Source organism: Pseudopodoces humilis, chromosome 7 (assembly GCF_049639895.1).
Source record: "Pseudopodoces humilis isolate 2021_Gansu_Grassland_sample_001 chromosome 7, ASM4963989v1, whole genome shotgun sequence".
NCBI lineage: Eukaryota > Metazoa > Chordata > Aves > Passeriformes > Paridae > Pseudopodoces > Pseudopodoces humilis.
Window position 1 is genome coordinate 29,218,484 of NC_142206.1, and position 20,864 is coordinate 29,239,347.

Here is a 20,864-nt window from a genome sequence, read left to right on the forward strand (position 1 = left end):
GTACAGAAACAAGCTATGGATAAAACCACAGGCAACACCTCTTCACCACTGGCACCAGAATGTAGAGGTAAAGCATCCTGTTATTGACCTGAGCAGTTGCCTCCCTGCCTGCTGTCCCTCAGCCAAACACACCACTCCCAGGTGCTGCCTGCCTCCTGGCTCCAGTCACAGTCCTCCACCCCTGAATGGGCCAGCTACCAGGCAGCCATCCATTAAACAAAACTAAAAAAGACAGATTATGGAGTATTTTGGATTTCTACTTTTTTTTTTTTTTTCACTTGTCCAGCATACTAGTATTGAAATATCAACAGGCTGGGCACATGAACATGAAAGATACCACACATGCTGTCCCAGACACCTCTACGCCTTGCTCCTCTTGCACACACAGAGCTGAAAAGTCGAATATACTTCCCCATTCCCTCTGAAAAGTGCATTTTAGAGCAGGCATATTTAACTGTCTACTATCTGAAGGTAAGGAATATGTATGTCACTAGCAGCTATATATAGCACATCGACTTGGGAAACAGGTCACTCCCTGCTTCGCTTGGGGTTTTGAGGTGTCTCCAAGCACCCTGCATGCGTACACCAAAACCATGAAACTATTTGTCAAGAAAAAACATTCTAGCACAGAATTCCCAGTGACCTCTACCCAGCCTCATGGGAAAAGCACAGCAACTCCAGTTTCAACTGCCTTTAAAGGAAGACTGATTCTATTATTGTTTTTTTTCAGACATTTTACAAATAAATACGAAGATCCTGTGACAGCCAGTAATCCTCAAGCAATTTCCTGTCTCTGGAAACAAGGTTCCCTCAGACTGAATTGATTAAATAAAGGTTATTAAAATTAGTATAAAGCAAGCTTGTTTGAAAGTCCTGCTCTTCATGTTTTCACCTGTAACACAGTGCTCCAAGCAGCAGGACAAAGACGTCAGCTACAAGAGCTTACCGCAGAACAAAATTAACATGCAAGACCCACCAAAGAGTAAGAAGGTGATTTAAAATGACTTTCAACAGCAGAGGATTTTCATGTTCTTTTAATCTATTTTGAAATGAGTTTCTCAAAGGGTATGCAGCTTTTTATACTGTATCCTTAAGACCGGATTTGTTTTCCCCATTTTTTAAATCTGATATGTGATTTAGTCTTTTGAGAGTCAGCAGATGTCATCACCAAAGCTGTTTGCCTTTTGACTCTGCAGTTTAAGAATTTGCTGCAAAGCAACTGGTTAAATCCATTAACATCATCTTTCAGTGTTACAAATTTCCTTTTCCTCTAAAGCCAAACGTTCTAAACAAAACCCATACAGAGAGAAGTGTTAGTTTCTACAAATGCTACATGTACGTAGAGGAATGCAAACAGCTTGACATCAGGATCAGAAACTTCCTCAACAATTCTCTGGCATCTCTTGAACAGACAAGAAGAAGTAACAAGAAAGTAATGACACTGGTGTAACAGTTTAAAAGAAAAAGAGCAACCATTTAAACTAAGGCTCACATTAGAAATAAAAAAACCTGAATCTTGCAGAAAGGTCTAAACATCAACATCAGACTGGCAACGGTCTCACATGCACAGGTTAACTGAGCCTCTTGTTCTTACCCCTAAAAAATACGTTATGCAGAGTTTTCAGAAAGGGTCCCTGTATAGGAATTGACCAAGAATTTGGGGGGGAGAGGGAGGGGGTTGGTGGGTTTTTTTTAATAACCTCACTACTCTTCACTAAATGCAGAGTAACAACTGTTAAAAAAGACAACAAAACTACAGATGAAATGTCATCTGTAGCTTCACCTGTAAGGTTAAGAGAGACTGTACTGTGTGAATGTCACAGCAGCTATATCCAGAGGAGCATGTGGTCTGTCACTTGCAACTATCTGGATTCCCATTGGCATCTTTTAAAAAGCCACTTGCAAGCTTCATTTTGTGAAAAAAAACTAGTCTCTGTATATTTTATACATATTCTAACACACAGAGCTGCTTTTCTGGATAAGCTGAACATTGCATTTAACAGGTGTAAGCAACAGTTGGCTCTGGACAACAAAGGATCTCCATTGTCTCCTTTTGCACTTCAGGGTCTGCTCTCCTCAGGAAGCAGAATCACCCCTTCACATCCAGAGGGAAGTGGGGGAGAGGAGAAAGACAAGTCTGCATTGTGGAAAATAAATAGCTCCACTAAGGCTCCACAGGACACTACAAGGCACATTTTGAGGAAACCACCCTTCTGACAGCATACTACAGAGCACAACAGCTATCAGAAGCCTTTTCTCCAAGGCTTCTCACTCATATACCCTCCCCTGGTCTCTAGCAACACTGCCACGGCCTCCACCTCCAAGTCCTGCTCCCCAGAAGCACTTGAGTATAGCTGTTGGAAATCACTGCAGAGGCTGCTTTACACCACTTTTAAAATGAAAAGCAATCTCAGTGAAACACTACTGTGAGCCCTTTTGAAAGGTAGGAACACATGCTGGTAAGGACAGAACTCAACAACGTACTTCTGAGGGACAAGGTTAAGGTTCCTCATCTCTGCCAAGAAGAGCCATGCTTTATTTACATCAAAGGCATCAACAGTCTTTGCAAGTTCCTTGCAGACAAATCAAATCTGAAAAAGTTAATTATGTTTAGGCTACATTTGCTACAAAATAAGTGTAATTGGACAGGGGTTTATGTTTTTTGAAGAAGCAATCTCACTGATAAATTTTTATTTCTGACCAAGGAAAACTGTCGGGTTTTGTTACTAGACCAACAGCAAGTTTCACTGTCAGATGTCATGACATGAAAGATTAGTCTTCCCCAAAGGCAAAGGCTCTCAGGAGGGAGACCTTGTACAATTTACAGGTACAACCTCAACACCACCAGCATCAAGGGAGCGCTATTCCTTGCAAACACAGCAAGGAGAAATGCAGAGCAGGTAATGGTCTGCAACAACAATAGTTCCAAGATGCCCAACCAAAAATTCTTGCTTGCTTTCTTTTCTGAGGAAATTATCTTGACTTACTAACTGCAGGAAAGACTCCTGATCTGATGGGAATGAAGAAATGCAGAAAGAACCAGCCTTGTGGGTACCATGTCATCTCAGAGCACAGTAATGCTCAACACCCACTGCACATTCCTGAGAACAGGCTAAAGAACTCATCTGCAAACTAACCAAGAGATAAGAACACGCAGAGAACTTCCCGCTACAAGTGTTCACCCAAAATGCAAAGGGTTTGAGTTAAGGCCAATGATAGTAATGTGAATGACACTGCAGCAAAAGAAAGATATACAAACTACAGTGGGACTATCAGACTTTCAAGAAGCCTAAAAAAGAAAGGCTGAGGAGGAGATTCAAACAGGGGACATGCACATTACTGCTTTAATGTCATCAGTCCTAGGAGGGTCTAGTTCACGAAATTAGCTGAGTTGAGAGTTAAAACTCTTTTTTATATATTAAGATTAACCCAAGGTCCACAAACACCTTCATTTCAAGATGCAAAAAGGAATCCTTGGCTTCTTCAGCCAAGAAAATTATTAAATCCCCATTTCCAAGACAGAATTTTTTTTTTTCTTCCACTACAAGTCAAGAAAAAGTATGAGGGTGGAAAGGGCATCAGGAATGAAAGTCTTAAAGAACTTCAGAGATGTGATTAACATAATCAACACTTCTTTTTAAAACCACACCTGAAGTGTAGGTGGTTTTGCATAGGTGACTTGCGAAAGAAATCGTTTACCAAGAGTCAAACCAGAGCTCTAGAAACCTTCTGGAAAGGTGTTGGCTTACCATCAGCCGAATAATCCAATTATGTTGACTTGAGAAATGTCAGGCCTATCCCCAGCAATGGCTGGCTAAATCCCCTCACCTACAAGTAGTCAGCAGACTTTAGGCAAGCCTGCTATTTCACCAGAATCAAGCTGGAGAAGACGAGTCTTTAAATAGCATAAACGTGGGCAATAGAGGCTGCAGCTACCACAGGTCTCTTTGGTCTGTTTTTTTACAGTTGAATGCTGAGACATATTTTCTGAAATAAATGACAGCCACATGCTTCCTTACAGCGGGCTCTCCTTGCCTTACATGGGAAACATTTCTTTTAAGACACACAGGAAGCAAAGGTTAGATCAGATTTTAGTTGTGGGATCTTTTCATGCTGTGCAATAAAAAGCCCACTGATGTCACGCTGCTTCCCCCTCTGCTGCATGCTCCTCCCCCTCATACAATGAAAGCCTCTTGGCTGAAACGTCATTTCTCATCCCTTCTCTTTAGCACATGCTTTTTAACATCCCTTTTCCTACAAAACAGCTAGCTGTTGTGACTCGCTGCAGAAGACCCTGCAAAGGAAGAGATGCAGACAGGAAGCCTGGGGCACACGCCAGAGGATAAACTTTTGCTTTCAGACAGGTGTGTGACTAGGCAAAAAAGCCCTTCACAAGCACTTCTTGCCTCATTAACACTTGCAGGTCAAAGAAAGGCAGAAATCGGAGCCTACAAATCAGACCATGCTGTATAAACACTGAGAAAAAAAAAAAAAAAACAACAAAAAAACCCCCACTGCTACAAATATCATAAACTACCGGCACGTGGAGGGAAACCACCTCTTTAACCTGAGCCATCACGGGTCCCAGAGGTCTTAGGCTCACAGCAGGTTCTTTCTATATCACACCCAAAGAAATACAGAGCTCTTTGCTCTACTGCAAACATGCAATAAAATCTGCACCACGCCTGTTCTTAATGCTTTCTTTGTTCACTACAGCTCATTACTCACTACAGTTCAGAAGACTTAAAAGGAAATTAAAAGGTCACTCATATACACGAGTTATTTCTGTCCCAAATATGCCAATAATTTGACTCAGTAGCAAGAATCAAAGAGCAAAACTACTTGAAAACAAGTTTTCCCTCAAATTCTTATCAGTAAATATTTAACCCCCTTTATATTTTTGTGGCTACAGTCACTGAAATGAGCTTGATACTTATTGATTTATAAAATCAGATTTATGAAAGGACTAAAAACTAAGACTTTCTTTGCTAATGGCTACCCAGTTTCCAGCTCTTTAATTTTCAAGTCTTAACACTGCTTGAGCTCTGTTTAATTTTTCTTTCATTCCTTCGTAAGGTTTTCACCGCACCTCCTTACCCTCTTTGCACACATTCTGGTTCACGCTTCGCACGAAAGATCGAGCCTTCCCTCTCCCCCAGTTCCTTGTGTGCTTTCCTCAGCTGAACTCATTAACCGTGTCTCCAGAACTTCCCATGACTGAGGAAAAAAATCGCCTCTGGGCAGACAGGAATGAGTTTGCAAGGTTTTGAGGGCAGTTACTTTGTGCATTTGGCCAAGGTCCTGTGCGGCAGCAGCATCTGGCGAGGCTTGTGCGGGCACGGCGGCCCTCAGCAAGGCTGAGCAGGGCCCGCACTCTGCAGAGCACAGGTGAGCTGCAGATGGATGGATTTGTGGAGGCTGTGCTCCTTCATGAAAGGGATTATCACCACCCCGTAGATACCTGCAAAAGGCTTCCCTAAACAACCACAAATGGCAACACGGGAATCTCCTGCTCCAGGAAAAAGAGCAAGCTGTCTCCTCTCCCGTGCCAGATGAGGTTTCAGAAAGTGTTCAGGCTTTATGGTAGGGAGAGCTGTTGTGGGGGTGGGGAGGGGGTGGAGGAGAGATGGGGAATGGATATGGGGGTTTCATGTTGTAATTTTTTTTTAAACTGTTCCCAGTTTAGCCATGCCTCCTTAAGAGACAGAACCTACACAAGCACACGCCCCCTCCTTGGCTGAGATCATGAGCTGCTACTGAACATATCTTTCAGAGCTTGATATTAAGCCAAAGCTTTCCTGCAGCGTGGAACATGGGGTGCTACAATGGCAGTGCAGGGCAAATTACTGAGAGCAGTGGGACAGAGAAACACAGATTTGCTACAAAACATCTCCGGCCATTTTGAACACTGATCTTGTCCATCAGAGTTTAAACGACCCTTTTTTCATCTGGTTTTTGCTTAAACGGTGTACATTGTGGCAGCACCTCAAAGATTGCAGTAACTCTGTAAATACAAATGAGATTACAAAGAATTCTGTCTCTTCTCAATGTCTGAGAATTTACCTGGCCTTTCCTTGCATTTTATCACCTTCAGAGCTGCTGTTCCTCTTTTATTATGGACAAAGATAAAAACACTGCTTCGTTGCATCCTTGTAATTGTGCCCAGTGGAATTCTCAGGGAACATGAGTCTGCTCCCAAACACAGCTATCAGCAGGTTTCACTCTTGTAGTTTTGTCTTCTAATAAGAGCAGTATTAAAATTTTAGAGACATCTATCATAAGTGAACAACTCTACCATTAATCCCACCATCATCAAACAGACTCTTTCCCCCTTAGACAAAGCACTCTAGGTTTCAGTCTCCTTCACAAGCAGATGCTTTAAAGAGTTCAGTCTGTTGACTGGCTCTGCTAAGGGGCCACACTAAGTTTGTCACTGCAAGTCACAGTATTTTGCAGTTAAAGCCTCCTACAAAAACACCTTGTCTTACTCAGTGTGAGAACTACAAGTCTTCACATGCTAAGCAGAATGCACAACCCATCACAGGTAACTTACCAAACAGAAAGCAACAGGCCCAAGAGCACCCAGACAAGTCCTCCAGAAAGGACTAGTAGTTTCTGAGCATGGACAGGAAGGGCAGTTCCTTACTACAGGTTTCTTCAGTGCATGGTCTGAGGCAAACCCCTTGGGCCCTGGAGTAAGCACCTCCCCACTTCTGTTTCTTTCATCAGAAAGACAGAATCTGTTCTCTCATGTTTTCCCCAAAGGAGAATCACCCCATGTCACTACCACAGGCCTTCCAAAGTAAACCAAGAGATAAAGGATCAACAGACTGGTCACAAGACCTGTGTTACTGCCTCTTCTCAGTACCATGTTAACTAGAGAGCACAAGCAAACACACACACACATTTTGAACTGTTCCATGTTTGGTATCTGCACTCTCTCAAAAATGAAAGACAAAGACAACAATTGCTTCACGTTAACCAATCTCATCACCATATCCCTTACTCAATTATGGACAAATTTTTCTTGTTAAATCATGGCAGGTTCCTTGATACTAACAGCAAATCTTCCTTCTTATTCCAGAGATCTTTTAAAAAATCTACCACCACATTCTCCTTTGTCTGACACCCTTCTTAGTTATTATGTCCATGCTGATGTGTTTGTCTTTATGAAGAAAACCAGCAGGCAGGTTTCCTAAACAGAGAGTAGAAATAAATTTTGACCATAGCTAGATTTACAGAGAAAAGAGAAGGAAGGAGCTGCCTTCAACAATGACCAGACAAGCAGTCTACAGAAGGCCTCGGTCCATAACATTGCCTGTTCCAGCTGCATGTGTGAAAGAGATTTCACCCAGGTCAGCCTGGCACCACTTTAGGGCAACAGAACTCCCCTGGCAAAGCAATGTGCCCCTTTCCACATGAGCATTCCTAAGAACACATGAAATAGGAAGATCTGAATTATATTCATCACCAAGGACTAAAGTTTGAGTGTTGTGTCACATACTCATATCCCAAGCAAAAAGACACAACAGAGAACAACTCTTTATGGGTGCAGTTCTCAAACTCCTGCATCCAGACTGCCAAATGCTATGGTTTGTCTGGCACTCAGACTGGAGTTCACCTCCATATGCCTACTCTTCTGTAGTGAAGTGGAACAGAGGCTCATGAGTAGAGAAGACAAACCACACTGGCAGGGAGAACATAGAAAACAACGACTTACATGCAAAAATATCCTCATTCTCTCACTAGAAAAACAATGCACTAGGATACAAAGTGATGCAGATTTGCAAAGGAACTGCTTTCACTAGCAAAACCAAACCAAACTACCATAAAGAAGGTGGGTTGGAACTCATATTCAAGAATGAAGTGCAAGGGTTATAAGTAACAGTAAAACTGAAGGAGAAGCTATTGAGCTGAGCATACTGAACCAGGGTTTTTACCACCTATACACATACACACATCAGGTCCACTACCCAAGCAACATTTCATGCACCCCATCTGATCTCTAAATGAACATTCAGAAAATCAGGGCAATAACCTGATACACTTAAGATGAGCAATATCACAGCCCACTTCAGTCAGGACAGAAAGAAAATAAAGAGAATTTGTGTACCAAAGCAAAACATAGCAGAAGAAGAACATCTGCTACTTTTACCAGGAATACCATACGGCAAATATCTGAGGTAAGGAGAATGAGTTCATTCATATTTAAAAGCAAAAGTAATAGGTCATTCCTTCCAAGTTAAGAGGAAAAACGCCTGTTCCCCTTTCCCTGTTACAAATACAGCATTCCCAGTCCAGATATGGCCTTCCAAGGAACTGGTACTGTCAGTATTCGGGCCAAGACAGTCAAGCTCAGGGCACTTACTATATCAAGATGCCAGAAAGAGGAGTATGAGAATGTTCATGTAGGAGTTTTGCTTAATCCTAACATAAGCCTGGTTTATCCACAGCCAAGTCAGAGCTGCAACACTGAAAGACCAGTTTTGTCACCAGTAGATTACAGTTAACACTCTGAAGCTCGGCAACACTTGGCAGCAGTAAGCACAGTTCACACAGTACATCTCAACCACTACGGTGAAGCAATCTTCAGTTCCTGAAAGAACTGCTCAGAATTGCAACCAACACAGTTGGTTCCAATCAGAGTTCCCTGAAACACGTCTTTCTTCAACAAACGCGAGGGCAGGAGCATGGCAGCAATGTCTCTAACATTGTGCAGAACACTTGCTTGCCAGCTGAGAAAGCTTCTACTTCTGCTATGCTACCCCACATATGGATCTGCCATGCAGCAAAGTTACAAGGCAAGAGGGACAATCTTAATGCATCCTCATTGTCTCTTCAAAAATTCCAAACCAGATCAACAAGGTCTTTTTCTATTTGAACAGCTGCTGGTGGGTACCATTTAGCTGTGAAAACAGATATGAACCCTGACACTAGCAAAGGCCCTCAACAGCTGCCCAGATGGAGCACACAAGTTAATTCACCTCTGTAAGAGTCCCGCCTTCCCAAGAAGGTTTTGCCATATTTGCTGGTTCTTTATTCCTCCCAAGCCTGAATCCACACTTGCTCTCTGGAATTCAAGTATTCAGTCTGCCAATTGAGTTTTCATTGCAAGAGACAGATAGCAAAAAGGATTAGAAGGACTTTGCCGCAGTGCTGAGCAGTCTAAGCCACAAAGAGAACACAGTATAAAAGTCTCGTCTGACAATCAAGTGCCAGGAGTAAATAAAATGAAAAATGACAGGCCAGATTAAATAGTGCCAGCATTACTTCCCAGACCCATTCATGTCACAACATGTCCCAGCCTCCCCACCCCTTTAAAACACTCCAGTGTGAATCCATGTATATTATTGCCCTGACCCATACATCTCACTTTGTATTTGCTCTCTGCCTACAGAAGGCAATTCAGGAAGAAAGCCAGAGATGAATATTCTTACATGCAGAGTAATCCATAAGTGTCTCTAGCAGAGTCAAGCATTTGCTTACAGGAAGACAAAAAGGCAGTGTCCTAGGTACCTGTTGTACAGCTTCTGTGTGGAGCTCAAGTCCACTGCTGAGACAGCAAGGCTTCTTCAGCCTCCTCCCAAGCAGTAGGTGGAAATAGCAACGCAGCACAGAAGAGACACAGACAGCAAGTGTCTGATTTAACAGCCCCACAGCCAGAAAGTGCCAGAGGCAAACGGAGATGATGTATAAGATTTTTAGCTAGTGCTAGGCTAAGTATTTACTGAGAGAGTTGTCTAGAAGTCTCATCTTAGGACCAGGAGTTTTATCTTGTATGCTTATGAAAGCCAACTTTTGATGATGAGTTTGTAGAACGAAGTGTCGTTTTCTTACATGTTTTGCCTTCATCATTTACTGATGATCCCACTATAAAAGGATACATTTCACACCAAAGTGCAGCAGAAACCATAAACTCGTGTGATGTAGAAAGCTATGGAAGCTGAAAGCTGGATGCAGGCTTCTGAATTGAAAAGCTTGTGCAACTCCGGCTTCTGCACACTGTTTATGTTATTGTTGTGTAAGTTTTTCCATCAGCAGAAATTACTCACAATCAATTTGTAGCAAGATTTGTAGTCGCCATTTCTTCCATGCGAGAAGGAAGACCTACTGCCTACAAAAGTATCACATAATTAAATGCATTTTCAGACACAGGGTAATCAATAGTCTGGGAAATCAGAAAGGTTGTAGCACAATTTTAAGCAAGCCACAGGCTACAGGGAGAGATTAAATATGGACTTCCATAACAAATACTCCTAGGCTTTTTCTTGTCTAGTATCATTCACTCTGCTTGTGGCTAACAGCAGTCAAACCATAGCAGACTTGAAGTTACAGCTTCCAGTAAAGGTCGATTTTGTGGAGACAACTAAAATCCATTGTTTTCCTGTGTGAAACTTGGGACAGCCCGTCTATTTAGGATCACCTGAAACCAGAACTGGACAGTGATCCCTTTGCATGTGGAAGCCTAAGAAGAAAAGGTCAGGTGAGACCAGCAGTTGTGCGTCACTTCAGCAGAAGCACACAGGACTGCAGAAAACGACAGAGGCTGAAGTTACTCTGCACAAGGCACCTGCCCTCTGCCAAGGATAAGGAGGTCAAGGGGACAAGGCAATATATCACAGGACAGACTAAAGACTTTTATATTGTCTTTTCCCAAGCCTGTCCTCAGTTTTGTAGTGCCAACATTAAACTTCATTACAAGTGCCATGATTACATCTACCTTATAAGCCAAGCTTTGCCTCAAAAGTCTCACTTTGATCGGTGTATTTGTCACCTATCCAATAATTAAAGGATTGTTTTTTTCCTGCAAATTAAAAGAAGCTTCAGGCATAAGCAATGCCACCCAGAGGCTCCGCCAAGGTCTGAACTTTAGATACAGGACAGCTTGGTTGCTCATCACCTCATGTAGCACAGAGAAGAAAAGCAGTAACATAGCCAAGCATATAAATTTGGAAGGATCAGATATATTCTGTGGGATATCAAAATAACCACGCCTGTGTCAATGAGCACACTATGACCTCAAAAATAAAGGTAACATTTCACCCTCCAAACTTTTCCATAATCTTACACAAACAAATATAGAGAAACTTCTGCAAAGACAGCAATTTCCAGTTGACCAAATCCCTTTACCTAGTCTGCTCATAAGGCATTAAGAAACCCCAGAGCAACAGGATTTTTGTTTTTGGAACACCAAGTATTTCAGCTTTCCTATCCAATAAAGTCTGGTGAGGAAGCACTGCTGTTTGATGCAAAAGGAGTAAAGGTCTAGCTCAGAGCTACTGCAGAAACAAATCAGCAGCAACACCTAAATGCTCTTCCTCCCTGCAGCTGCCCATGCCCTGCACACCTACAAGGTCACCTCCTCCCCATGTGCCAGGTGTGGCTGCCACAACCCTACACCAGCAGCTGAAAGCTCAGCAACCTTTCAGCCTTACACATTGGGAAAAACCACAACATAATGAAGTCACACACAGGCATGCAGCAGCCACACGTTACACCCTATTACACTGGAAACAGACATTAATTGTGGAAGCATGTAATTTTTACTCAATGAGCTTTTGCTTAGGTACCTCAGCTATTTTAGCTCTTCTTCCAGAAGACATCAAATAAGCGCATCCTTTGCTACAGAATTACCTATAGAACACAGATGAGATATCCAAGTGCAAGGTTCACCCCAGCAATGTCTTCATCATAGAAAGGCCAAGGAGAATGAATGGGACTTAAGCTTTTAATACCAATAAAAAGCAAACTGGATTAAATTTAACTAAAATTTATTTTTCCAAACACAGCCTAAAGGCAAAAACCTTTGGCCAAACAATAATTCTTCCTCACAGAAAGCTAATGAACATAACTTCATTCCAAGAACTAGCTCCTGGACACCAGGAGACTGGTAGATTGTTGCAAGGTTTGTCTTCCCAAATGTACTTATATCACCAACATCTTAAGAGTAACATCACATAAAAGAAACAGGCTATTTCAGTTTTATGTAGTTCTATTTTTACACACCTTTTTTCCTCCCTTACCTTCCTCTATTACTTGTTACTGGCCTCTGACTGGGATATGTGTCCTCACTTGGGAGCACTGCCTAGCACACCAGGTTACACCTTGATTACAGACATATAAACTGAGGAAACTGATCTACCCCCAAAAATTGCACAGATATAGGTGGGCAAAAATCCACAATCGATCAAAACAAGCTCATCCAATTTACTGTGCCATTTCCTGCAGTTATTTTGAAAGGCAGGAAGCTCACAGAGAAGCCAAGCAGCAGCTACACAACATCCATGGCACTGTACAAAGCTTGCATTAATACTGCCTACACTAATCAACTTTCCTAACCTCATAGGTATTTTTCCTGAGACAGCAATAGAGCATCAGCCTCCAGAGCTATCAGTCTCTGTTCTCACAGCCAGTGCAAATCAAATACCTTTCTCAGCATCCAATTCCTGGCTAGCAGGCACAGCTTCACACTCCTTAAGGCATTCCACACACTCTCGGTGCAACATTCCTGTTTTACTTCCCTTGGTCACAAGGGGAGAGGATCTCTGCAATAGTCTTTCCTATATCAGGTGAGGGTGTAACAGCAATCACCTTCATGGTGCAACTCCGAAGTGACTCTACTGAACTCACAGGATAATCCCAGTATACTGAAAAAAAAGTATTAAGCCAGCTTCAAAAAGCCTCCTTCAAATACCTCATTGTCCTCCTGAACCTCACTTCAAAATTATTTTTTTTTTTTCCAATTTGAAAAACAGGCTGCCTTCTACATTTAGAGGGAATTCTACCATTATGACATGTAACATTTTTGGCTCCATAGCCAAGAAGGAGAAGAAGTCAAAGACAAGAAAGACTAAAGTAATTATGAGTCCTAGCAGAAAAAACATGTAGATAAAATTTATTGATTTTACATTTAATATTGATCTTTGTGATATGGAAGGCAAAAAAAAAAACCCTCTGTTAACGTATCGTATGAAATTCACCACTTATGAGGTTTTAACAAATTGAACAGTCTGTATGAGCCGCTGAAAGTGAAGAAAGTGTTGCCTTTAATTTCTCTGAGCACCTTGACTGTGCTTGGCTTTATCTTCACAGAGTTTAGGAATTCACAAGCTCTTGTTAAGACACAGGACTGTATTTCCTAAGCTGAATAATTCCTCTCAACGGCTCCAAGTACTACTTCAAGCAGAAAGAGGGTGCAAAATTTCCCTATTGACTAGGAGCCTGTTAAACAAATGTATATATAAAAAAAACAAACAAAAAAGTGCCAAAATCAATGTTGGCATAAAAACCCTGAAATCAATGTATGCTTAACACAGAACAAATCAGTTATGCAGCAATTAAATGCACAACATAAGAGGACTGTAAAATACCAGTTTGCTTTAGCAAGTACGGTCGCTTGACACCAAGTACATCAGACAATAAAAATAAATCTTATCACATATTTCAAATTCAGCAAGGCTTATCTGGAACAATGCCTGGAAAGCCTGCAGCATGCCCATCACTCTGGAAGATGCCCAGCTGGAGATGGTGGAAAACACTGGGCACAGGTACCCAGGTGAACCAAGCTAACAGAGATCAACTTACTTTGTCTCAAATCACAAAAGATGAGCAGGATGTTGAAAAGTGGCAGAATATGAATAACTAAGTACAGGTCACCCATTTGCAGGAAATCTTTTCTTTACTCATTTTGCATATGCAAATCAAGGGTAACGAAAAGATAAAACCAATACCACATATATCTTCCAGGTTTATTTTCAGGTTGTAAAAGCAATCACTCTGAAAATTAGAATTTCCTGGGCTTTAACAATAGTTGGGTTAATAGCACTGGGCAAAGGCAGTTATACCTAGCCCATAATTTTACCCACATAAAATGTACCTATCTGGTAGTGATGTCTCTTCAGGATATTGTCAACAGGATCAGCCTTAAAAAACAATAATGTTTAGAAGTGATAAACCCCTTCCCACAGCTAATGTTTCCATGCAGGTTTGCATCCAGGAGCCAGGATGGATTACTTTGAAATGTACACCCTGCATCTGTCCATAGTCACAGGCAGAAAGCACTTCAAGTCAGTCTCCTCAGCTGACTATCTTCTGAGGGTGCCTTTCTCCCTCTGCCCCACATCTACCTCTTCACACACATCTTTTAGGCTCAGCTTATCTAGATAGTCTACATAGGCAAAAATTATGCAGTTTGCAAAGAAATCAGATTTTTACATCACCACTGCAGGACTTCTCCAATTCTCCATTAGGGAAAAACACTCCCCCAAAATGAAACATGAGAGCATTGCACCAACATGCTCATGCTAGCTGTGCACACACACGCAGTTTCTGTCCTCTCGGGAAGATCTTTTAACTTGTCTAAATCCTTCCCATCCCTCTGTTCTGTACTGATATCAAAAAGGGTCTCTCAAACCACCCTGCAAAGGGAACAGCTCCTAGTGAAAAACTGCAAACTCCCTTCCAAATTCACCAGAAGGCCAGCCCAGCCAGACCCAGGGAGGATTGCCACCAGCGATCCTCAGAGAGTTCACTATCACTAACGGTGCTGCTATATTAGCAGATCTGCTTTTAGGAGCACAAGGATGAGCTTCTCATCAGCTTCTTACTGCCAAGGAAAGGCTAAAGAGGCTAACTCCAAACACTTCTTCCCTCCTCTTCTTGATCTGCATGACATTTTTTAACAGCTGTCTGATGCAAGCATTTCACATGAGACAACCATATTTTCACCACCATTCTTTCCCTATTGTCACAATTAAGATGTGGTGAAGAGGCACTATTTTTTGTATTACATCACAGGCAGAGTCATATTTCACTATATACTTAGGTTTCAAGCTTATCTCTGACGCTATGCAGATTATGTTTAGGCTGAGAGCAGATTACTGGCATAAACTAAAACATTATCTAGGCTGCACACACATTCACTCTAGAAAATTTCCAGAGCTCTCTGGACTAGGGATGAGAAATTAGCCTCTCATGGAATCCTTAAAAGTATCTGAGAAACATTTGTTTGCTTTGGCCAAGAAGAGACAGAATGAAAAATACCCTCTCAATTTCAGTTACAAGTCCCAACATGCAGCAAAAGATGCCACTGCATTCAATCCAATGTGTCTTGCAGCAACAAAGAGTTGGGTTTTTTTACTTAATGATTCAAAAAATAAACATGCACACACACACACAGAGCCACCAAGATATCTCTTACACTGAAGTGTACAAGTACCACCCAGGACTACCCAAAAAATCTCAGTAAACATTCCTAATGAGGCCTTCTTAAAACTCAAAACTGCTACTCAAGGTAGCAGTTACAGAAAACAAGGACATCAGGCAGGCACGGCAAAAAAGAGAGACAGCAAAGGAGCTTGATGCCTTTTCAATGCTAGAGGGTTCTGAGGGGAAGAAGGCGTAGTCAGAAGAATTATCCCTATCTTGATTAGCATCAGAACAAAGACTCACATTAGTTTGTCTGTACTAGGACTCCCCTAGAGCACTGGATAATAATCTCGTTGAAAGCATTAAAGGGATTTCCTCCCCACTTCACCCCCCTGCAATCTACACCCCTTCTCTAAAGGGGGATACAAGGATGAGGCCCAAATAACAGCTTTATGTTTAATTCTCTGGAAGACATATTTGGGTAGCTTTTTACAACTAAAATATCAAATATACAATACACAAGTAAGATCCTTCTGTGATAGGTTTTCAAAGGTAACATTTAGGAGCAGGTAGGGGTAAAAAAAAAATCAAAACAAAACCTATTTTTTGTTCAAGAGAAAAGGTCAGATAGCACAGGTGACTTATCATGCATGCTTAACTCTGGAAGGCAGGAAGGACTTCAGTAGTTTCTCCATCAAAAATCAGGGAGTGGTAAGGGAGTGAAGAATACAAGGACAAAAACCACAGCTTGTGGCATCTGAACACCATAAAAATCAGGTTAACAGCAGCATCAAGAAAAATGGTAAGGCATGGCCACAAAGGAATGAGAACCTAAGAACATTTTAGAATACTTCCTGTTTCAAAAGGTAGAGTTGATAATACTGTCTCACTGTAGGATGAGAGCATAGAAGGCAGCACATTCTGCCTTCAGTTTACAGAAGAGTCACGGCATTTGGACAAAATGCAGGTTTTAAAAGCAAAAACTCAGGAAAAACAAAGTAACAGCATCAGCTTTCATCTTACCTGGTATTGACACAGGCTGGCATACAACGGTTGTCAAGTTAGCAAGATTAAACTGATGCTTCAGTGACGATAGGTTGATCCACACACCTAAAACTGCACAAAAAAAAAGTAGGTATTAGCCCTGTAAGTACTAAGAACGGCACTCTGCCACATGATAGAGCAGGAAGCTTGAGGGTAGAAGTAGCTCTATTACATTTTTAGGACACAGGCACACAGCTATGCTTCAGGTACAGACATTACTCACAAAGTTCAGATCTGGGTCTGAGATATACTGCACAAGCTACTCAAAATCAAAGAATATGCAAACTATCCTCACACATTTAAAAATCCCGAGAATAAGAAGAGAACAGTTTTAAGTGTAGCAGAGCGTTACCAAAAACATTTTTCAGCAGCACTCAAGCTTACTTGATTGTTTTTTTTTCAGCAGGACAGAAACTTCCCAAAAGCTACCCAAAATACCCATACTAAAACTGCATCATGTCCAGCCATCAGATACACACATGCACTTTCAGTGATTGCACATACTGCATACTTCTCAGATAAGCATAGGAGAAATTTATTTCTACAGTGCCAAAATTCACAGGTACGTTTTATTGCCTCATCACCGTATATACCCTTTTTACGCAGCATTACTACTAAAAATTCCAATAATTAAAAAGATGGTTATTGATAAGGCAACTTTCTCTATTTTGGAAAGTACAACAGAGAGCGGGGAAAACTGGTCATCCAAGTGAGAGCAAAAGCCTTGCAGCTGAAAGGAGTTTTTGTCTAGCCTGCTTAAAGATCTGCTTTGCTGCTAAACATTTCATTGTCACATTTAAATGTCAGCTTTTTAAGTCAAAGAAGTGTACAATCCCTGCAAGACAGGAAACCACAAACAGACTTGAGATGAAGGTTCTCACAGTTAATGAAATGAAAAGTAAACCTAGCATAGCAAACTGCTCTTCACATCTCTGATATGCTTACAAAAAGACACAAACCCTGATCTTAGAACTTTGCTCCCCATACCCATGAAATAATTTTTAATTAATCTCTGATAGTAAGTTTATGTGGTTTTCTAGTCTACTTATAGATCAAGGCAAATCTTGCAATGAGTCTCCAGCACACTTCTGTTGCACATCACAGAATGAGTCTGCAGCATTTCAGGATCACACAGCTCTTTGCAATAGTCCTTTAACTTACGAAGACATACTACTCGATTTTCCTAAGGGGAAAACAGGGCCCTCCCTTTCCTGAAGCAAGCAGCATGCCCTTTTTGGACTTTGAAAAGGAGTGAGGGGCCCTCAGAGAGAAGCTGGCTTTAAAGCTTTCAGGCTGATCGCACATATGGCCACTGGCGAGCCAGTGGCATATGCGGCAGCAGATGGAGAAGTGAAGCTTTCATACCCTCTGAGCAATGCTCTGCAATTTTGACACTTCTCTTGAAAAGCAGTTATGTCAATCACCCTCCCAGGCTGGTGTTTTGGCACAGAAGAGGTTCTCCTCAGTCTGCGTACCAACACCAAAGGATAACCTACACAGGGTATTTTAGAGGCAGTTTCTGTCTTAGCTTTCAAATATAATGAATCCATACACAGCAGAGAATGATAAATTACTGGTGTTTTCACTGCACATCAGCTGGCTTTCAGCTCATTAGAGAGCAACACATACCCAGTATGCATTCTTTCCTTTAAAGGAGGGATGGGGGAGGTGTTTTAATTAACATTACAGCACCTTACTAGGTCTAACAAATAAAATGCCTTTTGAGAGTGGTCAGCACAAATGGGCTCCAATACCCGAAGGGGATTCTGACACATCACCCAATAAAACTGTATTAGTGTGGGCTGCTCTAATATATTGTCCTTGAAGAATTTTAATAAGTTATTTACAGAGAAAAGAAAACCCAAAGACCCTAAATAGGTCAAAGACATTGAAGCATTTCACTAATCTATAGGTTTAACACTACACAAACTACAGCTCCTTTCAAAACAAGCAGCCTTTGACAGCTACTGTTAGAAATCACATTACTAATCTAGCTATTGAAAGATCTGCATTTTTATATAAAGTAAGAACATCTTTCTCAAGCTCACTTACAGAAATTGGGGGATTGGGAAGGATGTTGTTTGGCTTTGGTTTGCTTGGCCATTTTTTAAAGACCGACTTTTCAGCAGAGTTTCCCTCTTTGTACCCTTCACAGTCCTGCAGAAAGAGATCCAGTATAGCAACATAACTTCTTTTCTATCTTCAATCCCAAACAAGCTGCAAACTTGGTTTTGATTACAAAGTCTTGCAATTCTCACTCATTTTTTTACAAAATCCCATTAAATCAATGCAAGGAAAAAACAGGAACAGCAGTGAAGCACAGCAATATTATAAACTGTGAGGAAAATCAGTTGAGGAAAAATGTAAATGGCTTTGAAGATTTCCAAATGGTCCTGGCACTTCTGAATTGTAAGCTAAGGGAGCTATGAACAGAGAGTACTGAACAGTACTGAAGCTATTTCACTTCTGAACATGAGGTTAAAATGCTGCACATTTCAGCCCTGCAAAGTTCAACTGCCTACAAGGAAGTTACTCCTATGGCAAGCATACACTGTGAGAATGAAAGCCATTCCATTCTACAGCACAAATATGTCGTGGTGGTTTATTAACCACATAAAAGTGATTCCAGTGGCCAATTTCCCTTGACTCTGTTCAACCAGCTCCAAAAGCTGTACTTTGACTTGTTACAAGGTTACCGCAGCAGTGATGACCAACCCATTCCACTCAACACTCACTTATGCCAGGAAGCCAATTTACTGCTGGTGGGCTGGCTGCCAGGACAGCAGTTCCCCTCAGGGAATCATCAGAGTGACACATAGACCCTTTGTGCTGCAGAGAAAGTTCTCCATGTGCACTCCACTTTTGGAGCCTGCCCACTGTCCAGCACACGGGGAAAGACAGAAGCTGGGGGGACAACTGAGACAGTGGGAAAGAAGTAGGGGTTTTACATCTCTAACTTCTGGTCCTGCAGCTCTTCAGTGTGAACTTCTTCAAAAAACTGTCTTGAATTACCACACACAAATATTTTAAATAAATAAATAAGCAAGCAAACAGCAGGCCAGGCTTTCACTGGTCTCTTATTAGCATCACTATGCTTAGTCTGAAAACAGACTTTGCAGACTGCATTGTGTAGTAAGCCATGTGAGAGCACTAAGCTTCCTGAGAGTAGTAGCTGCCACAGCTCAGTAACAAAACAGCCAGCATACGAATGGTAGATGAAAACTTTTTCTGGTACATACAAAAGGCTCACTTCCTGACATTTATAGGAAATATTTCTACTGATTAAACTTAAAATCAATTTTTGCAGCTGCAAAAAAAATACTTCTAGCAGAATCGGGGGAGATACTGTCTGTGTAACTACAGACCAGCAAAGCCTGATAAATTAAGCCTGATGGCTTACAAAGACAGAGTGCTTCACTGAAGTAATCTACCTGTTCTCAACTACTACACTCTGTGCTGGAGGTTAAATTGTTACATCTGAAATAATTCTATCTGTACCCAGCATAACTTAATGACAAGGGATTAAACGTGTATGATGGCATTTCTAAGGACATGAAACTTGTCATGACAACTAGATAAATATAATTACAGACTACAGTATTTTGGCAAAAGAAACCTACTGTAAGTAATACCACAATAACTTTGCTATATATGGGTTAACTTTTCCCTTTCCCTGTTCTAGGAAATGCCTTCATGTTTCTATTTACATATTCTTAAAGTAGAACTCAATCCCTGCTGCCTCTCCTCCCTCCTTCCCAGTCTTGTGGGACTAACCCTGCCAGTGAAAGATGCCTCTCCCAGCTAAGCCTGATCAGCTGGGATCAGCTGGTTACAGCAGCCGACAAGTGGCTCAGAGGGCAGAGGAGCTGCAGGGAGTTCCTGTGCCAAGCAGAGTGCACAGAAGGACACAGTCCAGGAAACTCTGGAGCAAGGCCTCCAAGCTACTGTGCTTCCATGCAGTTACTCATAGATAATGGACTTCTCTGGAAGCATCTCAGGCAAGCAAAAGGAGATGCAACTTTTAAAAGGAAAAAAAACCCAAAACAACAGCAGTGGCCTGACACTGACCCCAAGCGCAGCATCCAACCTTCCTGGACTGACAGAGGCCAGTAACTTACATCTGTTTGCTCACAAAAGCAGAACAAGCAAGAGACGTCTTTGGGCAGTACAGCAGTAGACGGCTGTGGTGTGAGCAAGTACACGGATAAAAAGCAGAAGTGATGCAACAGGAGCAGTCTCAGAAACCCAAACCTATGGTTATGATGTTGCACAGAGGAGGTAAGACCATGGCAGGCTGCTCTAACCGAGAGTTGCAACAATTCTCGAGGCAGAAGCAAAGTAGCAGAAAACAATCATGACCCCAAGACAGACAGAATTCCATCCAAACCACTACACTCCGGGCAGGATGCACATTTAGTGACTGCCGTTACCATTACTTGCTGACTGCCCTGGCAGCTGGGCTCAAGCAGCCATTTCAGTCCACCTTCACCGGCTGCACTAAATATAAACTGCTGGTAACTCTGTGGAAACTGTTTCAGCAGAGACACCCAGCACTGCACAACTCAAGGACATTGGGTCCTCCTCAAAGTTTACAGGTGGTCAGTTTGCATGAGAAGCAGAGAGAGACAGGGACAGGCCCCAAGTCTCTGCTACACTAGTCTTTGGGAAATTTC

General features: G+C 41.8%; 1 protein-coding gene across 5 annotated transcripts in view; it reads right to left on the bottom strand.

The window, feature by feature from the left end:
* Positions 1–20,864, bottom strand: part of SUSD6 (sushi domain containing 6) — an 83,191-nt gene that overhangs the window by 56,937 nt on the left and 5,390 nt on the right. For all 5 annotated transcript variants that reach the window (XM_014252134.2, XM_014252136.2, XM_005522546.3 and 2 more), the window contains exon 2: positions 16,171–16,263. The gene's annotated coding sequence lies outside the window, so the exon portion shown is untranslated. The remainder of the gene's footprint in view (positions 1–16,170; positions 16,264–20,864) is intronic.